Consider the following 19,048-nt stretch of genomic DNA (forward strand, 5'->3'; position numbering starts at 1 on the left):
TACGGTTATATGAGGAAAATCCATGCTTGGTTTTTAAAGTCAATAGACAATAGACAATTTTGGTCTGGGGAACTTGATTTGAATTTGGGTCCTGAAGCAAAACTGTTTGCATATAAATATACCTGAAATACCTGATTTTTTTTAAAACATACATGAAAAAAAAAAATAGTATCTTTGATTGTGATTTAAAGTTATGTTTAAAAATAATGATTTTTTTTTTATGCAAGATATCTGAGCGGTTATATTTTTCATTATTTACATTTTTTTACTATTATTATTATATTTGAGCCCATGCACCTGAAGTGTTTTGGACCTTTTGATCATTAAATCATTAAACAGGTTTTTGGCACTGACATTGTTATTTTTCCAAAGGAAAAAAAACACACCCTGCAAAGCTTATATAGATCAGGAAATGAGAATCATAAACTGTGTGGTTTTGAACTTATAGATTTCTCCAAAAGACAGTAAATGAAATTTTACAATATTATTTGTTTACGCAAGTACACATGAGTGCAATTCACGACTTTATAGCTTCCTTATTTTCTGCCATGTAAACATCGATGACACTTAAGCTGGTTTCCTGTGAAAAGCGTCATGGGATTGTTTTCGTGTTTTGACCGGAAGTGTTCGGTGCACGCACCTTGCTTTAATGCTCCCTCTTGAAGGACTGTTCAGACTGATGTGCAGCATGCAGTTCTATTCAAACCGGCTGTTACAGAAATGTGGCCACTTATAAAGCCCTGCATTGACTCTGCAAAAGCCGTCTGGATCACAGCTTTTGTATATGTAAGTGTGTGTATGAGCGTGGCGTGTTTTTAACAAGGGGCAAGGAACTCGACCGGAAGTTGAAGTCGGGTGGGGGCTGCCATCTTTTAGCAGAACTTCACTTGCCTTAGCATTCCCATTGACTCCCATTCATTTTGGCGTCACTTTGACAGGGAATAACTTTACATCTGAGGCGTTTAAAGACTCTGTTTGTCCATTATTTATTTCTAAAGATACGCGACAATGTATAAAGTGCTCCATTACCTTGTATGTTACATTATGGCCCCGTATAAACAGTTTTTGTAAAAAATAGGCTAACGATTGCGTCATAACCACTCGGCTCTCTGTCGCATTACCGTACAGGCAGGAGGAGAAGCTCGCAGGCAATTAACTTAATATGGCGTACTGGCGTTACATTTTAAAATACTATACAAAATAATTAATCAGAATACTTACTCCTGCTCACTCACGACAAAGAACTCCCCGCTCAAGCTCGCCGTCTCTGCAAGATTAACGATGGCAGTTTGCACGCACAGCCACTTAGAAGATTTACATCTTGCAGACAGGTTGCTGACGTCGTCAAGCTTCGTTTGAGTCTGCGCGTCAGAAACGGAAGTGCTAAAAAACGCTAAAACCGGGCTTCATTTGTCTCAATTGAGTTCAAATGGGGTCGCTGTGTCCATTTCTTTTACTGTCTATGGTTTTTAACACTGTCCACTAGGACCGTTCAGAGGCTGCAGCAGAATGTAGGTCAACTCCTCCCAGCTCTCGACACGGAACCTCACGTGAACTCACTCGTTATGGCAACGAGAGGGCAGCCAGTCATAACACAGCTCAAAAGAAAGGGGCGGGGCCAGAAGAGTATCGGACGTGAGCATTCCGATTCGCTCTGCGTCCCGTCTCCTTTATAGGTCGATCCTCCCATTTCTGCTGGTTTCCAGGGAACTGGAATCTTTTTCGGAGAATCCTAGAGTGCGTCGACGCATCCCAAGGCTGAGCACGTGTCTCGCTTTTCTGAGAAGCACTGCTAATGTTTGGCACAGCCAGAGAGCACTTGTTATCTTGTTGCTCGGCAGTGTTGATACTGTGATACTGTAATTGCTTCTTGTACGGCAATATTTATTTCCACCAAAATATGTTGACACTTTGTGAACGGGGTAGATTATATCCAAAAACGAATTCCTACTGAAAATATGGTTAAATCTTCAAAGGCTAAAACGTATTACAAAATGTACTTTAAGATGCAATTAATAATAATAATAATTATATATATATATATATATATATATATATATATATATATATATATATATATATATATATATATATATATTTAAATGAATAAAGAAAATAAATAAAAACATCTTATAATATACTTTGGATACATCAGGCAAAGGGACTTGCATAACTCCGGTACATTTAAACTTATTTGAATGCTGATGAATGTGCTTTGTCCCTTTTTTTAAACAAACAAACAAACAAACATGCATACTGGAATATAATTTTTTTTGTTTGTTTTTATTTATTTAATCAAAAATGCAGTATGTGTAACTGTTTTCTATTGTAATAAATTGTAAAATGTTATTTATTCCTGTGAATTTTCAGCATTACTTCATTCTTCAGTGACACATACAGAAATCATTCTATCATGCTGATTTGATGCTTAATTATCAGTTATTATTGGTGTTCATTTATTAATATTGGTTTTTATCATCAATGTAGAATTTATTTATTCATTGATTTTTTTTGCTGCTTAATATATATATATATATATATATATATATATATATATATATATATATATATATATTTCTCTTTTTTTGGGGGGTACATTTCTAAAATGTTTTTACTGCATCCTTGCTGAATAAAAATATTTTTGTTTATACATACTTACCCCAAACATCTGAATGTTAATGTATTACCATTTCAATAAAAACATCAAGCAGTAAAAACTGTTTTTAACATTGATAATAACTGTTTCTTAAAGAGCAGAAAATCAGAATATTAGACTGATTTCTGAAGGATCATGTGACACTGAAGACTGGAGGCCCAGCCGGTCATGTCTGACAGTCCTCGTTTATAAGTCACGTGTCAGTCTTCATCACACATGGCTCTCTCTTCTGAACTGAATTATGATATTTTAAACATGCAGGAAGCATTAATGTGTGTTGAAACAATTTAAACCACAAAAAATGCACACCACTTATGAGCCGTTCTGAAATGAAACACAGAAAGGTATGTAGGAAAACCACAAGCTGAACTGTACAACCAGTGGAATGCATTACATACACATACAGTTCAGGTTTGACGACCCTTGTAGGAAAACCTATTGGCAAACACGGAGTAATTTACCCAAATGCAGACCTCTGAGTGGTTTGAGCTATGCTTATGTTCACCGCAAGCTCGGCGATAGAGCGTCTCTCTCACGCTCTTTAGCTGTCTCTTTCATCACCGCCTGAATTTTGCAGCTTTCTAGTGTCCAACTCATATCCTGAAGAGATTTGGGGGGGGGGGTGCATCGAGAAAAGATTTAAGGCTGAGGGGAAACTGACAGCTTTGTTCTTGCAGCATTTTTAGTCCAGCTTGTGCAACCTTGTTGAAAAACTCTCCCTCGTGCTACAGATTTTGTCTAACGGCATAATCAGACATTGTACCTTAAAACAGGTGTCCCAGGGTGATGAAAAGACTCAGCTGTCAATCAACACTGCGCTACACCAGGGCCAGTTACATGCAGCTTTAAAAGAAAAAAAATATTTTATTGAAACATTTGGAGAAGCACATGCATATACACAACTGTTCAAAAGTTTTTTTAGTTTTTAAAGAAATTAATACTTTTATTCAGCAAGTTTCAAAGATCAACTTTTCTATTCATCAAAGGTTCCTAAAAAAAAAAAAAAAATATATATATATATATATATATATATATATATATATATATATATATATATATATATATATATATATATATATATATATATATATGTATATATATATATATATATATATCACTGTTTATGCAAAAGATATTTAGCTGGAAATTGTTTTTAATATTGCTAATAATAAGACTGGAGTAATACTGGAGTAAACATCACAGGAATAAATTACATTTTAAAATGTATTGCAATAGGAAACGGTTATTTAAAATTGTGATTATATTTCAACCCCAAACTTTTGATCAGTAATGTACATTAGCATGAAATATTATGCAACATTTTTTAATTGATTGAATTGCTTTCTATGTTTACATATTTAAGAATAAACCCAGGTGAACAGCTGTTTACAGTACTGATCATTCATGAATTATATGTCATATTCTCTCCTGACATGTATTAATCCTACAGCTGTCACTGAGGCTTAATGTTAATGTTAAGACCGGCAGGATGACATTTCATAAGGGTCAAAGGTCAATCACTGCAGAACACTAGCTTAGCATAAAAGGACCCCAACTTGAGGCAGCACCTGCTTACAAACAGAAAGCCATGAAAGGTTTGGGCAGCAGACTACACAAGTGAAACTTCCTGTATAGGTGAAAGGGCAAATAACAAGCATTTTTGTGCAGCCACATGAGCCTGAGATGTTTTTCCCTGTGCAGAGCGAGTTCAATTTGTCATCGGTACATTTTCCAAGAACATCGTTCTACTTCAGATAGCCGCAACTTCTTTGACCGTACATTTCTGAGTGATGCTATCTAGACATGGATCTATTATTAGATCAGTATTAGAACGGCCCAAATCTTTCCATATCTGCATGTATCATCTGTTTCACATCAAAGAAACTTCAAATACACACTCTGCCTCTCTGGGATTCAAGCCATGTGCCTTTAGACTGCGAAATCCAACACCATTTGTTTTATTCAATTTAGCTTTGTTGATGTCAAGCAATGAAATCATTAACAATTCAACTTAGCTGAATTCAATTCAGCTTAGTCAACAGCTGAAGGTGTTGTTTTTGTTTACTTAAACTATTCAAAATCATTTTCGATAAAGCTGAATTAAAATAAATGATAAATATTAGAGGAAAAACTTTAACTTAAAAATTGAAAATGTTATCTTGGTACCAAACTGAAAGTTGAGGCACTAAAAGTACTAAAACTTTAAAAATAAAGTTAACAAAAATCTGAAAATATAGATATATATCAGACGACAAGATGCGTTAAAAAAAATTATAACATAAACCATTCAGTATTATGTTTAGTAAAGCTGAAATAAAATATATTATAAATATTTTAGATGAAAATATTTTTCTTAAATGAAACTGAAAAATGTTGCTTTGGGACTAGAAGTACTAAAACTAAAATAAACTAAATTCATAAATATGATAAATCCACATAACAACATTTCAAAGGTTAAACTGAAAATATAAAAATAACATAAAAAAAAAAAAATTTAATTACTTGGATTTCAACCGGAATATGAACTTTAAAAATATCAACATTATGAGAAATGTTTTGTTTGGTGAAATGTTGAAATGAATTTCAGTGGAAATATTTCTCTAAACTTTTGCAAAACATGAATTACCACAACAAGGAAACAAACACAGCAACCTATCGTGAATAACACAATCTGGTATTTCACTTAATTTCATCTATTTAATTTCACAGAATCGGGAAGCGCTTGGCACTGCGTGTTTGTTTACATGGCAGCCGGCCAGGGAACATGTTTTTCTCGCAGGTGGCATAGTTTTTCCTCTCACGTGTACTCGCTGACCTGCTTTGCTCTCAGGGCCGCACCCAGACTTTGATTTGTTAATGATTCAACTCAAAGCCTTCTCTAGGTTTCACAACAACAACACTGAAAAAGGAGCGGAGAGGCACAGGTTAAACAGTTTCCGTAAGTTCAAAACACTATCAGGTGAATTCATGAAGAAATAAGCCGAGTGTAGCATTATCTTTGTGAAGCACACGTGACTTTGACTCAGAAGAATGAGGGAAAATACACTAAACATTATCTCATCATTTACCATTATATGTCGGTCACGGATGAATCACATCTAGCTCACACATGTAAGCGCTTCACGTGTTGACACGGCGGGGTTATGTTACTGTTGTTAATGTACTAAAAAACTAACAGAGAAGAACTAAGAAAAAAAATCGCTGATGTCTAGAGGTTAATCTAAATGTAAACTTGGCTTGTAACACACTCAGTTAGTAAACAAACATTACCCAGTTGAAATAGACATATTTATAACCTCAAATGATCCGAGAGGTTATCGTTCGCCTGACATAACTACCAAACAAGGGTGTGACAACATTTCAAAACTAAACCAAATAAATCACTCATCTATCCATATTTTAAACATATTACTGCTTTTATTTATATATTATATTGTGTAAAATAAGCCCACTTAATTGTATTCAATGTGCACTTGTAATGTACTCTAAATCTTATAAGTATATTTAAAAAAAAAACTGTAATTGCAGATAATATTAATGAAATAAAAGTTTCCACTTAATTGTATTTAGAGAGTACAGTTTTATGACTTTTTCTTAAGACACTTAAGTACACTTTTAAAAAGTGCATTTTGTGTTGACTAACTTACTAAAGCACAGGCAAGGTACTTCATTATAATTTTAACTGTAGTGTGTTATTTGATATTACATTTAACATTCATATTTTAAATGTACTAAATTACAACTTCAGCATAGCAAATGTAAAAATAAATGACATTCAAGTATCAAAATAAATTACTTAACTCTATTAAGTTTACCGTAAATGCTACATTTGACAGTACACTTGAACCATATTTCAAAGACAACAGAAGTAATTCTGAAATTACATGTAAAGATGTACTTAAGCAATTTCTAATTCAGCAAATGGCTGATATACATTTAAACTACAATACATTTATATTTAATTGTTAATAACTTGCAATTAAGTGTTGATAACATTCAGGTAAATTCCTATCTTGTTATCATACTAAGTACTCTTTTTATGTGCACTTCTTTATTACAAGCGTTTGTTCAACGGCGTGCAAAGTAAAACAATCTCACAGAAACCTGGTAACCTTATTTCACTCAAGAGAGCAGACAGGGAGAGGGAAAGACCTTGAGATTATATAAATGGCTTCTGTCCGGCTCAGCACAACAGACGGAGGCTTCAGGTTACTGGGCCAGCCCTCGTTTACAGGCCGAACAACTTCCTCCGCCCTTAATACAAACACCTGAAGGAGGGACATGGCTTAAGCCATCCCCATGTGACAGCGGGTTCACATGCACTGGGGGAGAAACGTGTTACTGTAACACCTTGTCGTAGGCCGGAGCGGTTATGTAAAGACCTGGCGGCCTCAAACACTGCCAAGGGCACCGCAGGGAGGGGCAGCAGGAATAGAGCTGTGTGTGTCAGAATAGGGGCTGGGGAGCAGGAATGCATCAGCTGTTATTGTGCAACAGGAAACTGGGCACGCATTCACAATGATTGTTTTTTTTTTCTTTTTTTTATTTATTATATATATTTTTTTACTTTATTTTATCAAATGGTGTTTAAAAGTTAGGGGATAGTAAGATATCAATAATGACAATAAAAGTATTTAAAAGTGTAATATGTCTTGTGTGTTTAAGGATTATTTTTATTATTTTTATTTTTAATGATAATATAAATAAAGGTATATATTTGTGTGTGTGAGAGAGAGAGAGAAAAGTATCGCATATACACAAAATAATCATAACAAATTAAAAGTTACTATTTATTTTATATATTATATTTTTATATATAACATTACATATTTGATATATTTTATCATATAATGTTCAGTTTATATATATGTGTGTGTGTATAGATAGATGGAATAAACAGGAATAAACTATGTTAAAATAAAAACTGTAACAGGCTAATTTTATATTGTTATCATATTTCACAGTATTACTGTTTTACTGTATTTTTGCCTTTATTGTATATAGCCTTGGTTCATATAAGACACTTGAGCGAGTGAGTGAGTGAGTGTGGGAGTGAGTGAGGGAGAGAGTGAGAGAGTTAGGGAGTGAGTGAGAGAGTGAGGAAGTGTTTGAGTGAGTGAGTGAGTGAATGTGTGAGTGAGGTAGAGAGTGAGAGAGTTAGGGAGTGAGTGAGAGAGTGAGGAAGTGTTAGAGGGAGTGAGTGAGTGAGAAAATTAGTGAGTACGTGAGTGTGTGTGTGTGTGTGTGTGAGTGTGTGAGTGAGGGAGAGAGTGAGAGAGTGAGTGATTGAGAGAGAGAGTGTGTGAGTGATAGAGTGAGTGTGGGAGAGAGTGAGTGAGAGAGTGAGAGTCAGTGAGTGAGTGAGTGAGTGCGTGAGTGAGGTAGAGAGTGAGAGAGTTAGGGAGTGAGTGAGAGAGTGAGGAAGTGTTAGAGGGAGTGAGTGAGTGAGAAAATTAGTGAGTACGTGAGTGTGTGTGTGTGTGTGTGTGTGTGTGTGTGTGAGTGTGTGAGTGAGGGAGAGAGTGAGAGAGTGAGTGATTGAGAGAGAGAGAGTGTGTGAGGGATAGAGTGAGTGTGGGAGAGAGTGAGTGAGAGAGTGAGAGTCAGTGAGTGAGTGAGTGAGAGAGTAATAGAATGAGAGAGTAATAGAATGAGAGAGTGAGGGAGAGAGTGAGTGCGTGAGTTAGAGAGTAATAGAATGAGAGAGTGAGGGAGTGAGTGAGAGAGTGAGAGAGTGAGTGAGTGAGTGCGTGAGTGAGAGAGTAAGAGAATGAGAGAGTGAGGGAGTGAGTGAGTGAGTGAGTGAGTGCGTGAGTGAGAGAGTAAGAGAATGAGAGAGTGAGGGAGTGAGTGAGTGCGTGAGTGAGAGAGTAAGAGAATGAGAGAGTGAGGGAGTGAGTGAGGGAGTGAGTGAGTGAGTGAGTGAGTGAGTAAGAGAATGAGAGAGTGAGGGAGTGAGTGAGAGAGGGAGTGAGTGAGTGAGTGAGTGAGTAAGAGAATGAGAGAGTGAGGGAGTGAGTGAGAGAGTGAGTGAGTGCGTGAGTGAGAGAGTAAGAGAATGAGAGAGTGAGGGAGTGAGTGAGAGAGTGAGTGAGTGCGTGAGTGAGTGAGTGAGTGAGTGAGTGAGTGAGAGAGTAAGAGAATGAGAGAGTGAGGGAGTGAGTGAGAGAGTGAGTGAGTGCGTGAGTGAGAGAGTAAGAGAATGAGAGAGTGAGGGAGTGAGTGAGTGACAGAGTGCGTGAGTGAGAGAGTAAGAGAATGAGAGAGTGAGGGAGTGAGTGAGTGAGAGAGTGAGTGAGTGCGTGAGTGAAAGAGTAAGAGAATGAGAGGGTGAGGGAGTGAGTGAGTGAGAGACTGAGAGAGTTAGGGAGTGAGTGAGAGAGTGAGGAAGTGTTTGAGTGAGTGAGTGAGTGAGTGAGTGTGTGAGTGAGAGAGTAAGAATGAGAGAGTGAGGGAGTGAGTGAGAGAGTGAGTGAGTGCGTGAGTTAGAGAGTAAGAGAATGAGAGAGTGAGGGAGTGAGTGAGTGAGTGCGTGAGTGAGAGAGTAAGAGAATGAGAGAGTGAGGGAGTGAGTGAGAGAGTGAGTTAGTGAGTGAGTGCGTGAGTGAGAGAGTAAGAGAATGAGAGAGTGAGGGAGTGAGTGAGGGAGTGAGTGTGTGAGTGAGAGAGTAAGAGAATGAGAGAGTGAGTGAGGGAGTGAGAGAGTGAGTGAGAGAGTAAGAGAATGAGAGAGTGAGGGAGTGAGTGAGAGAGTGAGTGAATGCGTGAGTGAGAGAGTAAGAGAATGAGAGAGTGAGGGAGTTAGTGAGAGAGTGAGTGAGTGCGTGAGTGAGAGAGTAAGAGAATGAGAGAGTGAGGGAGTGAGTGAGTGTGTGAGTGAGAGAGTAAGAGAATGAGAGAGTGAGGGAGTGAGTGAGTGTGTGAGTGAGAGAGTAAGAGAATGAGAGAGTGAGGGAGTGAGTGAGTGTGTGAGTGAGAGAGTAAGAGAATGAGAGAGTGAGGGAGTGAGTGAGTGCGTGAGTGAGAGAGTAAGAGAATGAGAGAGTCTGACAGTGAGTGAGTGAGAGATAGACTGAGAGATTGAGTTAGAAATTGAGTGAGGGAGGGAGAGAGTAAGTGAGAGACTGAGTGAGTGAGTGAGTGAGTGAGTGAGGGAGGGAGGTTAATCTAGGATCGCAAGAGCGAGACACATCACACCAGTTTACGCACAGAAGCATTTTAGGCACATTTGCACAATCCAAAACATATAGCTATCTGAACAGCCTTATAGGCTCAATTAGCACAGAGCTTGTGTTTTAGTTCCATTGCAGCTGTAGAATTCTTTAGCAATCAATGTCAAAAACATGAGGCTAAAATTATTATTCCATGCAGTTAAATTAAGCCTTTTTGAATGGATTTGTTTATGTTGTAGACTTGGTTTAGGTTTGCTTACAAGATGCAATGAAAATGAGAAGCAGAATTCAAACTCTGTTTGCCCACATACATGCACCAAGCAACATCATGCAACATTTAATACTACATAATACGTCTATGTTTTATTAAACATGTGATAGCTGCAATAAAAAAACTTTAATGCAAAGTCCTTAAATTAAAATCATGGAGTAATGCTAGTAGATTTTAAGATGATGTACAAAACATTTTCTAATGTGTCTGTAAGATTTTAATGCATCTTTATAAGTCTTTATAAGGTTCCATTTGTTAACATTAGTTAACATAACATAATATTAATTTTAACATTTACTGATGCAATATTAAAATCACGTTGTATTTGTTAATATTATTTAATGGATCTGAGCTCACATGAACATAAACAGTTGTATTTTTATTAATGTCAACGACAAATATATAATATTTATTAATCATAATTGTATATTATTTAACATAATTATTAATGGGTAATACTGTAACAAGTGCATTGATAATTGTTAGTTAATGCATAAATGTAAACAAATAGCTCCTTATTAGTTGTGCTATTTAAATTAATTGCACATGATGAAACTGTTTAAAAAAACGCTCAACAATTGTGTTGCATTAGCTCATTTTGATTAATGAAATTTCACAAGCAGTAAAAGTTGATTTTCTAAATGTGTTGCTCACACTGATCTCTGTTGAGGATTAAAAGGAAGAAAGGAGATGGAAGTCTGGAAAATGCTAAATAAAAGGTGATATTTTCATTTTGTTTTATGTCTGTCCAGACCAGCATGAACGTCAGGAGATGTGACTCATCTGGTGGATGCAAATTACAGAGACTGCATCATCCCACAAGGGAGACTCCATTTATTTTAGCCCTGTGTGTGGAAACAATAGTACACTGGGACCAAATGTAGCATTTTATTCCCAGGCATGTGGTTAGCATTGGAACAAGATTGCTTGGTTAGGTTGCACAAAACTCTGCACACAAGACAAGCAAATTACATTTTGTCACTTATAAACACAGCAGACTACTCACCTTCTGCTAAAAATAAAACACTCGCACATTACTGATATCAAATGGCTTTTGAATAAATATGCAAACTAATACACTAATTCTAATGCATCTATGAAATGAAGGCAAATCAAGCAGGAATACCAGTTTTCTGATTTGATTGAAACTGAATTGTTGATACAAGAAAGTCAGCTAAATATGTGCAGGTAACTCGTGTTACTGGTTGACTGCAAAAGCATTGATAAAGTTAACATTAAAAGCAGAAAGAGGAAGGGGTGCTGATGGAAAGAAAAAGAGAGAAGGATAGACAACACAGTGCCACCACGTGAAGGGAGAGTGTGTGCTGTCTTCAGGCCATGTGCTGCTAGCAAACGTGTGTGAGCGAGAGCGTCAGTGTAAGCAAATGACTCATACTGAAGGAGCCCCTCCACACACACACACACACACACACACACACACAAACACTCACGGTAAACGAAAGTATGGAAAACACATTAAGCCATCATCCAAATGAGAGAATGGCAAGGATAGAAGTGGAAAGAAAACAACAGTGTTTTTCATCCACTCTCCCCACCTCCCAAGTGGGATAGAAATAGCACACATATACAGCGGCTGAGCTGAGCTACACTCATCAGGGCACTGGGTCAAAGTTCAACCCGGCTCTCAGATGCAACAGCTTGGTAAATAAACACAGCAATGCTGGTTAAGACTTGTACGCAAAGAAGTGTGCTTAACTGTATTGAATGTGCACTTTTTTTGAACTGCTTGCAAATAATTTTAATATCAATTAAATAAGGCCACTTAAGTGTACTTAAAGTTAAAGTTCACTTTCATGATTATGTTCTTTAAGTAGGCAACACTTTTAAAGAGTTCACTTTATAAAAATGTCAAATAGTTTTTTTTGCATTTCATATTTCAAGACAATAAAAACAATTATTAAGTTTCATATAAAGATGGAATGGGTGGGTCAAAAAGCACTGTAAATTTCAGCTAATTGCATTTAATAATGTAGTCTATAATACGCTTTCATTTAATTGCAGTTAGTGTCTGAAAACATAAGCTACATTCCGTTTGCACTTAAGTATATCTTTTAAGTCCTCTTTTTAAAAGCACGCTAAATTGGACATTTTCCACAAGAGACTTTTTGTGCTATTGGGGGGATTTGGAGGGGAGTTATGGGTAAAGATGGGAAATGTCAAAGTGTACTTACCAAAGCAAACAAACAAAACCATTGTAATAATAATCTACTATTTATCCAAATAAAGAGACTAAACTATATTTTCACTTCAGCACTCACGAGTCGTTACATTAAAACCATCAATGAAGGTTTGTGATTTTGCTTTTATACAACATTTAATATTGAGGAACTTACATTTATGAAGCAATATTGTCCAGTAACAGTACAGTAGGCAAAAAATACCCAGATGACCTTCCTCTTTTCCAGCCGAATTCTGAAGTGTACATTCGATGGACACTTTACTATCCCATGAGGCTAGTCAACTCTGGAAGATCACGTTGATTTTTCACGTTAGGGAAATATTATGAGAGTATAGAGACCATTAGCTGGCCCTTATTTCATCCTTCCACATTTACAGGATCTTAGGACTGACAGGACTTCTCTATGACATTTATCATCCTGTCTTTCAGCTGCTGAATAGCTGATTTTGTGGTGTGTCATCTTTCATGTTGAAAGATGAGCCATCGTCTCATTTTCAACTTCCTTGCTTCAGGTTTTAGTTTTGCCTGTAATTTGTCCCATCCATCTTCATCTCAGCTGACAAGAGCTTCAGTCCCAGCTCATAAGAAATACTCCCACAACAGGATGCGAACCCAATGAGTTCACGTTTATTATGAGTTTGGATTTCATCAGAACTACAGCTGTTGATATTAGCCGGAATGCTGATCTGATTGCAGCAACTTTTGCATCATGGCCAATATATTTTATCACAGGGGTAAGCAAACTTTGATAAGCAAACCACTGCTGGGTCGGGAAAGTGTAAGCACTGACACACACTCAAGCAAAAAAACTGAGAGAAATTATGGTATGCACTCTCAGAAAATGGGTACAAAGTTGTACCTTAAAGAAACTAATACTTATTCTACCTAAAGTGTACATATCAGTTCCCTTTGAAAAGGTATCGCCCCAGCTACAGTTTTATCATTTTTTTATGAGTGTGTAATTTTTTTTAGAAAAGTTACTTTGTAAAATAAAACATTACTTCAATATAGAAAAAAATACATTTCGTATAAAATATTATTTACAGACATTGGTTGGGGGTTTGGAAAAGTCTAAATAAATAAATATGTAACATTTAAAATAAATCACTAAAATAAAATAAAAAAAATAGCCAAAGTTATGAAACGGTATTAAGACCTATGCAAATTGTAAACATTCAAAGGATATGGGGAAACATTAAATAAAAACATGAAAAATTTACATATATTACAGACTACGGTAAGCAAGATTTCTTAAAAAATTAATTGTTTTATTCAGCAAGGATGCATGAAATTGTTCGAATAAAGGCATTTATAATGTTGCAAAAGATTTATATTCCAAATAAATGCTGTTCTTTCTACCTTTTATAAACCATATAATTCTGAAAAAAAAACAACTGTTTTCAACATTGAAAATAAAAATGAGCAGCAAATCAGTCAATCAGAATGATTTCTGAAGATCATGTGACACTAAAGACTGGAGTAATGACGTTGAAAATTCAGCTTTGCATCACAGGAATTACATTTTAAAACATTACAATAGAAAAAATGTGTGTCCTAATATTTCACAATATTGCTGGTTTTACTGTATTTTTGATCAAATAAATGAACAGAAGATACTTCTTTAAAAGAACAAGAAAAAACTTCATGAGTGTTGTGTAATTTGAGTGATTATTCATTGTAAGCCAGCTGTTCATTACTGTAACTCATCACTATAATAGGACACATTGAGAATATATTTACATGTGGATTTAGACTTTTTAGGCCTTTTGATTGTGTGCTGTGACACTGTCAGCAGAAGTACATAAGTGTGTGTGTGTGTGTGTGTGTGATGAACAAGTCTGTTCTTGCACGGGAGTAAACCTGTGATTCAGCTCTTTCTTTTGAACACATTCTGGTTGAATCTCACTGCATCAGTTTTGTGTCAGTGTGTGAGTTCCTGTTAAATGATTTTGGACAAAAGTATGTAATGATAAATGTGGGAGTGTTTAAACAGTGTGAGTAGATGTGTCTGTTTGCACGTACTCTTCCTTTATAAACATCCATACATCCACGTGCTTGTGTCTGCGCGTGTTTCCTCGTGAAAAGGTAATTTATCTCTCGAAATAGAAAGTATGTGTCAGGTAAGAAAAACAAACATTGATGACAGGAATACTCACTACGAGATTGCTGACTTCCTGTGAAGGCGGTAGGTCTGTAACGATAAGGTTGTAATGAAAACAATTTTATCGCTATAATAAAACTTATCTAATTTATCTTGTAATGTTTTGGTGTTTTATATGGCTGTTTTCTTAAGACTCTTTCCGGCCAGTTCCAGTAAAGAGCCAATTAAATGAAATATGGATTACAATAAAGTGAAATGCTGAATGCAAGCAAATGATAAACATGGAAAAATAAGAAATAAATATCAGGTAAAAGTGATTTTGAATGGTCACAAATACCATAGACATTTACAGTAGAAGCAGATGTCTACTTAATATTCAGATCAGAGATCAACCAGTGTTGGGTTTTGGTTCTTGGTTTGTGAACTACCTTTACCTTTAAAAGTCTGGGGTACTAATATTTAATTTTAAAGAAATAAAACTTCCATTTAACAAGGGGTGCATTAAATTGCTGAAAAGTGACAGAAAAGACATTAATAAAATGTAAAAAATTCAAGAAATACAAAAGAAATGCACTTTCTGTTCAAAGAATCATGAAAAACAATGGGAAACTAATTTAGCTTTACCATCACAGAAAAAACTCACATCTTAAAATATATTCAAATAGAAACCACTCTTTCAAATTGTAATAATATTTAACAGTTATTCCCATTATTACGGTGTTGTTTGATCAAATATAAATGCAGCCTTGGTGAGCAGAAAAGACTTCTTTCAGAAACACTGAACTGCAAACTTTTAAACGGTATTGTTTTCGGTTATATTCTTGGATTATTTACATGTTTTGTCAAACCTAAAGTTTAGCTCAGATTATATTTCCATAATTACAGTCAACTTCCCATCTATAATGGTACAATAAACCCAGAACATGGTAATCAAAGAAACACTAAAGCTTGATTTCATCATTCCAGTTTTGTTACGTCATTCCTTCAGTGTATACACAGTAAAAGTGTCAGAGAGCACTGGGTCTGATTAATGTTGGGGTGCTCCATATCCCCGTCCGCCCCCAGTCAGGGCCCGTCTGGACCGGGCACTCTGCACTGACTCAGGACCTGCTCTTGTCTCGTCTGGCACAGGGCCTGGACTGAAAACCCCACAGATCTGCCAGAGAGTGAGTCAGTCTTTTCCACCCAGACACCCTGAACATGCTGGAATGCAGCACTACTCTCTCTCTCAGTTTTCTGTTTGACATTATTTCTTTGTTTCTTTATTCTGCTTGAAAACATTCACATCACCTCTGTCATTAAGTTAAGCTTCACTGACATGCAACAACGGTATTGAGGATAAGACATTATCTTAGCACAAAGTGAGAAGCAAATATCCACATTCCAACACAAAAATTAATAAAAAAATAAAGTCGATACGAGGAAACCCAGATTACAAAATAGAATTTCACTCAATTGGGCAACTATATATTGTACATGTTCCCTAAAGGCTTTGTTTTCTGCCATCTAGTGGCCAAAAAAAGTCACTTAATTTATGTTTCATGCAGCATGCACTGATTAAAATGTTCCACACTCCTACAGAGGGCACATCTTCTTTGTTTCTCTTTTAAATGCGTTTAATATGTCGTCTTATGTCACTGTATAACACCGGGACCCATACAACACAACCTTAAATGAACATTTTTAGGGGTTTTATGTCGGCTAATAAAATTCCATGACTTTTCTAGTCGTTTCAATACAATAGGTTACATAAACACATTGATACATAGGTGAGATCGAAGTGACCTTTATTACAGATACTTACATCTGTAGCCTATCATACTGTCTCAAAGACAGTCACTTGACGCCACCAACCGGCGTAATGACGTAACTGCAGAAAGAGTCACTGCAAATATGCAAATGGTATTTCTATTCAAAACAGCTACTTAAGTATAGAATTGAGAGTACAGAAATGTTTACTCACAATTCCTTGAGATTTTTAATCTTTTCATAAGTGTGCGACTCCTGCAGATGATTCAGTTTACAGTGGACCATTTAACTGTTTTTATTTTCTTATTTTATTACTACTAAAAATAATAATACATTTTGGTCAAATTTAGTGGTCGAGATATGAAATTTGGGAACAACTAAAAATGTCAAGTCGAAGCTGTGAGGACACCATTAGATGCAGAGCTGGACGACGCTGAAAGCATCGAACACGTGCGTGCATCTCCCTCAGCTCTGCCACCGTCAGTCTGCCTTGTTTTCATCCTCCTCCATTGCTTTTACTTGACAACTTAAACCATATGTCTAAATCTAATTTAACAGTTCCCTAAAAACTAAACAATTTTGTAACCAATCGCAATTTGTTTTTTTTTGTTTTTGTTTTTTTTTACTAGACTACTTACATTAAAGGGGGGTGAAATGCTCGTTTTCACTCAATATCCTGTTAATCTTGAGTACCTATAGAGTAGTACTGCATCCTTCATAACTCCAAAAAGTCTTAATTTTTATTATATTTATAAGAGAAAGATAGTCTGTACCGATTTTTCCCGGAAAAACACGAGCGCCTAGAGGCGTGACGTGTGGGCGGAGCTAAAGAATCACGAGCGCGAGTAGGCTTTTGCGTTGAGAGCATGTGGAAGCTGTGACACAGATCCAGAGGCTGAAATTTAACAAGAGCAGCATCAGCAAAGGCGGTATGCTATGTGGTATGTACTGAAACTGTATATATTTGCTTAGCGGTTTTGGAAAATGACTAAGTTCCACTTTATGTCGTCTTTTTTTTTTTTTTTTTTTTTTTAAGCTGTACATGTGGAAAGTGCAGTTTGATGACAACATCGCATGTTGTTTACTTGATGTGCTTACGCGCTGATAGCTAAGTTAACAACACAGAGATATTTGAAGCAGTTTTACTCACCGCATGTGGTTCCAACACACAATCGTGACCCTTTTCCGTTGGGACTGCATTATCCTTAAGACATAAACGATGTGCAATCCGAAATGCAGGGAACAAACAAAAACACTTGCACAACTCCGTTGATGCTCTGTAAAAATAAACTCCATCCACTGGTCCCTTAATGCTGTTTCTCTTTTGGTAATCTGTGCAGGGTTGTCTTGCCCTGGCAACCAAAAACACACTTCTTTTGTGACTTTTCGAGACGCTCTCGCTCTGATCAGGCTGTGCTCAGCCTCTCTCTGCTCTGCTATACGGGAGCGCGCGCTCTTCCGGCAGAAGAGCGCGCACTTAGGACCCATATAAGGAAATTCTGCTCCATCTAACGTCACACAGAGCCAGACTCGAAAAAAACTTTCCGAAACTTGTGACAAACCGGAAGAGGTTTTTTTGGAACAAAAATACTCCTTCAAACGTACAACTTAATTTTTGAAACTTTGTCCATGTTTAGCAGGGGAATCCAACTCTTTAACAGTGTAAAAAACTCAGTATGCATGAAATAGCATTTCACCCCCCCTTTAATCTTTGACTCTTTAACCATATCTGCCCAAGCTGTGCCCTGTCCAGCACTTTTTAGCCACAACTGGCTAAAAGGCTATTATGAATGGCTAAAGTTCACAGTCACGATGTGCTTGAGGTGATTTTGACACGCTTTCAGTAAACGACGTTTATTACTGTAGTGTTTTATGGGTCTCTTTTCTGAGTTGGTTCAGAAAACCGCCTCGAAACACGTTCAAACCAGATCAGTGACGATCACTAAAGATCACGTGGTGATCAATTATTTCATCAAGAGCATAATCAACGATTTCCGGCCACTGCGTCTTTTTTTTCTTCTTTTTTTCCTTAATTCACATTTCGTATTTCTTTAGTTATTATCTGATAATTCTAATTTATATAAGTTATAATTTAGACTTTTTGTTTAAATTCTCTCTGTCTCTTTTTTATTATTATTTAGTACATTTAGTATTTAGTAAAAAAAAAATTTAAAGTAAAAAAAATTTAGTAAAAAAGACTAGAGGAACAATTTTTAATTGTAAAAGTGTTATATTATTCTGGACTTTATAACAAAAAGTTTACAAAAAGTCAATTTCAACTACTTTAATATTATGAAATAGGCCATATGAAAAAATAAAGTGTCTGTGCCTGAGGAAGACTTGTTGTTCTATCAGTGTGCGGACATTACATTTGCTTTTTGCTTCAGTTTCTCATTTGTCCCGCACCTGAGCCCTGTTTGTGTTTGTGGGAAGTGTGCACCTTTTTGTATTTTTGACTTTGCAATATATGTGTGGCCATCAATATACAAAGATTCCTTTTGGATCTAGATCTACAGTAGTAGGGGCTAACTGACAGAAACTCCACCCCTTCATTTGGGATGTGAATTATGGATAAAGGTTAGTCTAGGAATGAGAAACCAAAAGTTGTTTTTAAAACAAGGTTATCTGGCAGTTATTCCCATTTTAAATCCACGGGAAGAGTACAGCAGTGTCTAGAAACCCAGACACACAAAGACTGTGCTTTTGGCTCAGTATTGTACATTACTTAATCTTAGTTACCTCTTAGGCCAAAGCTTGTGCAGATTCTTCAGAATCAGAATCAAAAGCCTTTTCGTGAATCTTTTAGTTGAGGTTTTCTAAACCGATTTCTCCACATGCAATCTGCGGAGTTAACTGATATCTCCATGCAATTCTAAACACATTACGGTTTACAGTAATG

This window comes from Carassius auratus, chromosome 3 (assembly GCF_003368295.1).
Source record: "Carassius auratus strain Wakin chromosome 3, ASM336829v1, whole genome shotgun sequence".
Taxonomy (NCBI): domain Eukaryota; kingdom Metazoa; phylum Chordata; class Actinopteri; order Cypriniformes; family Cyprinidae; genus Carassius; species Carassius auratus.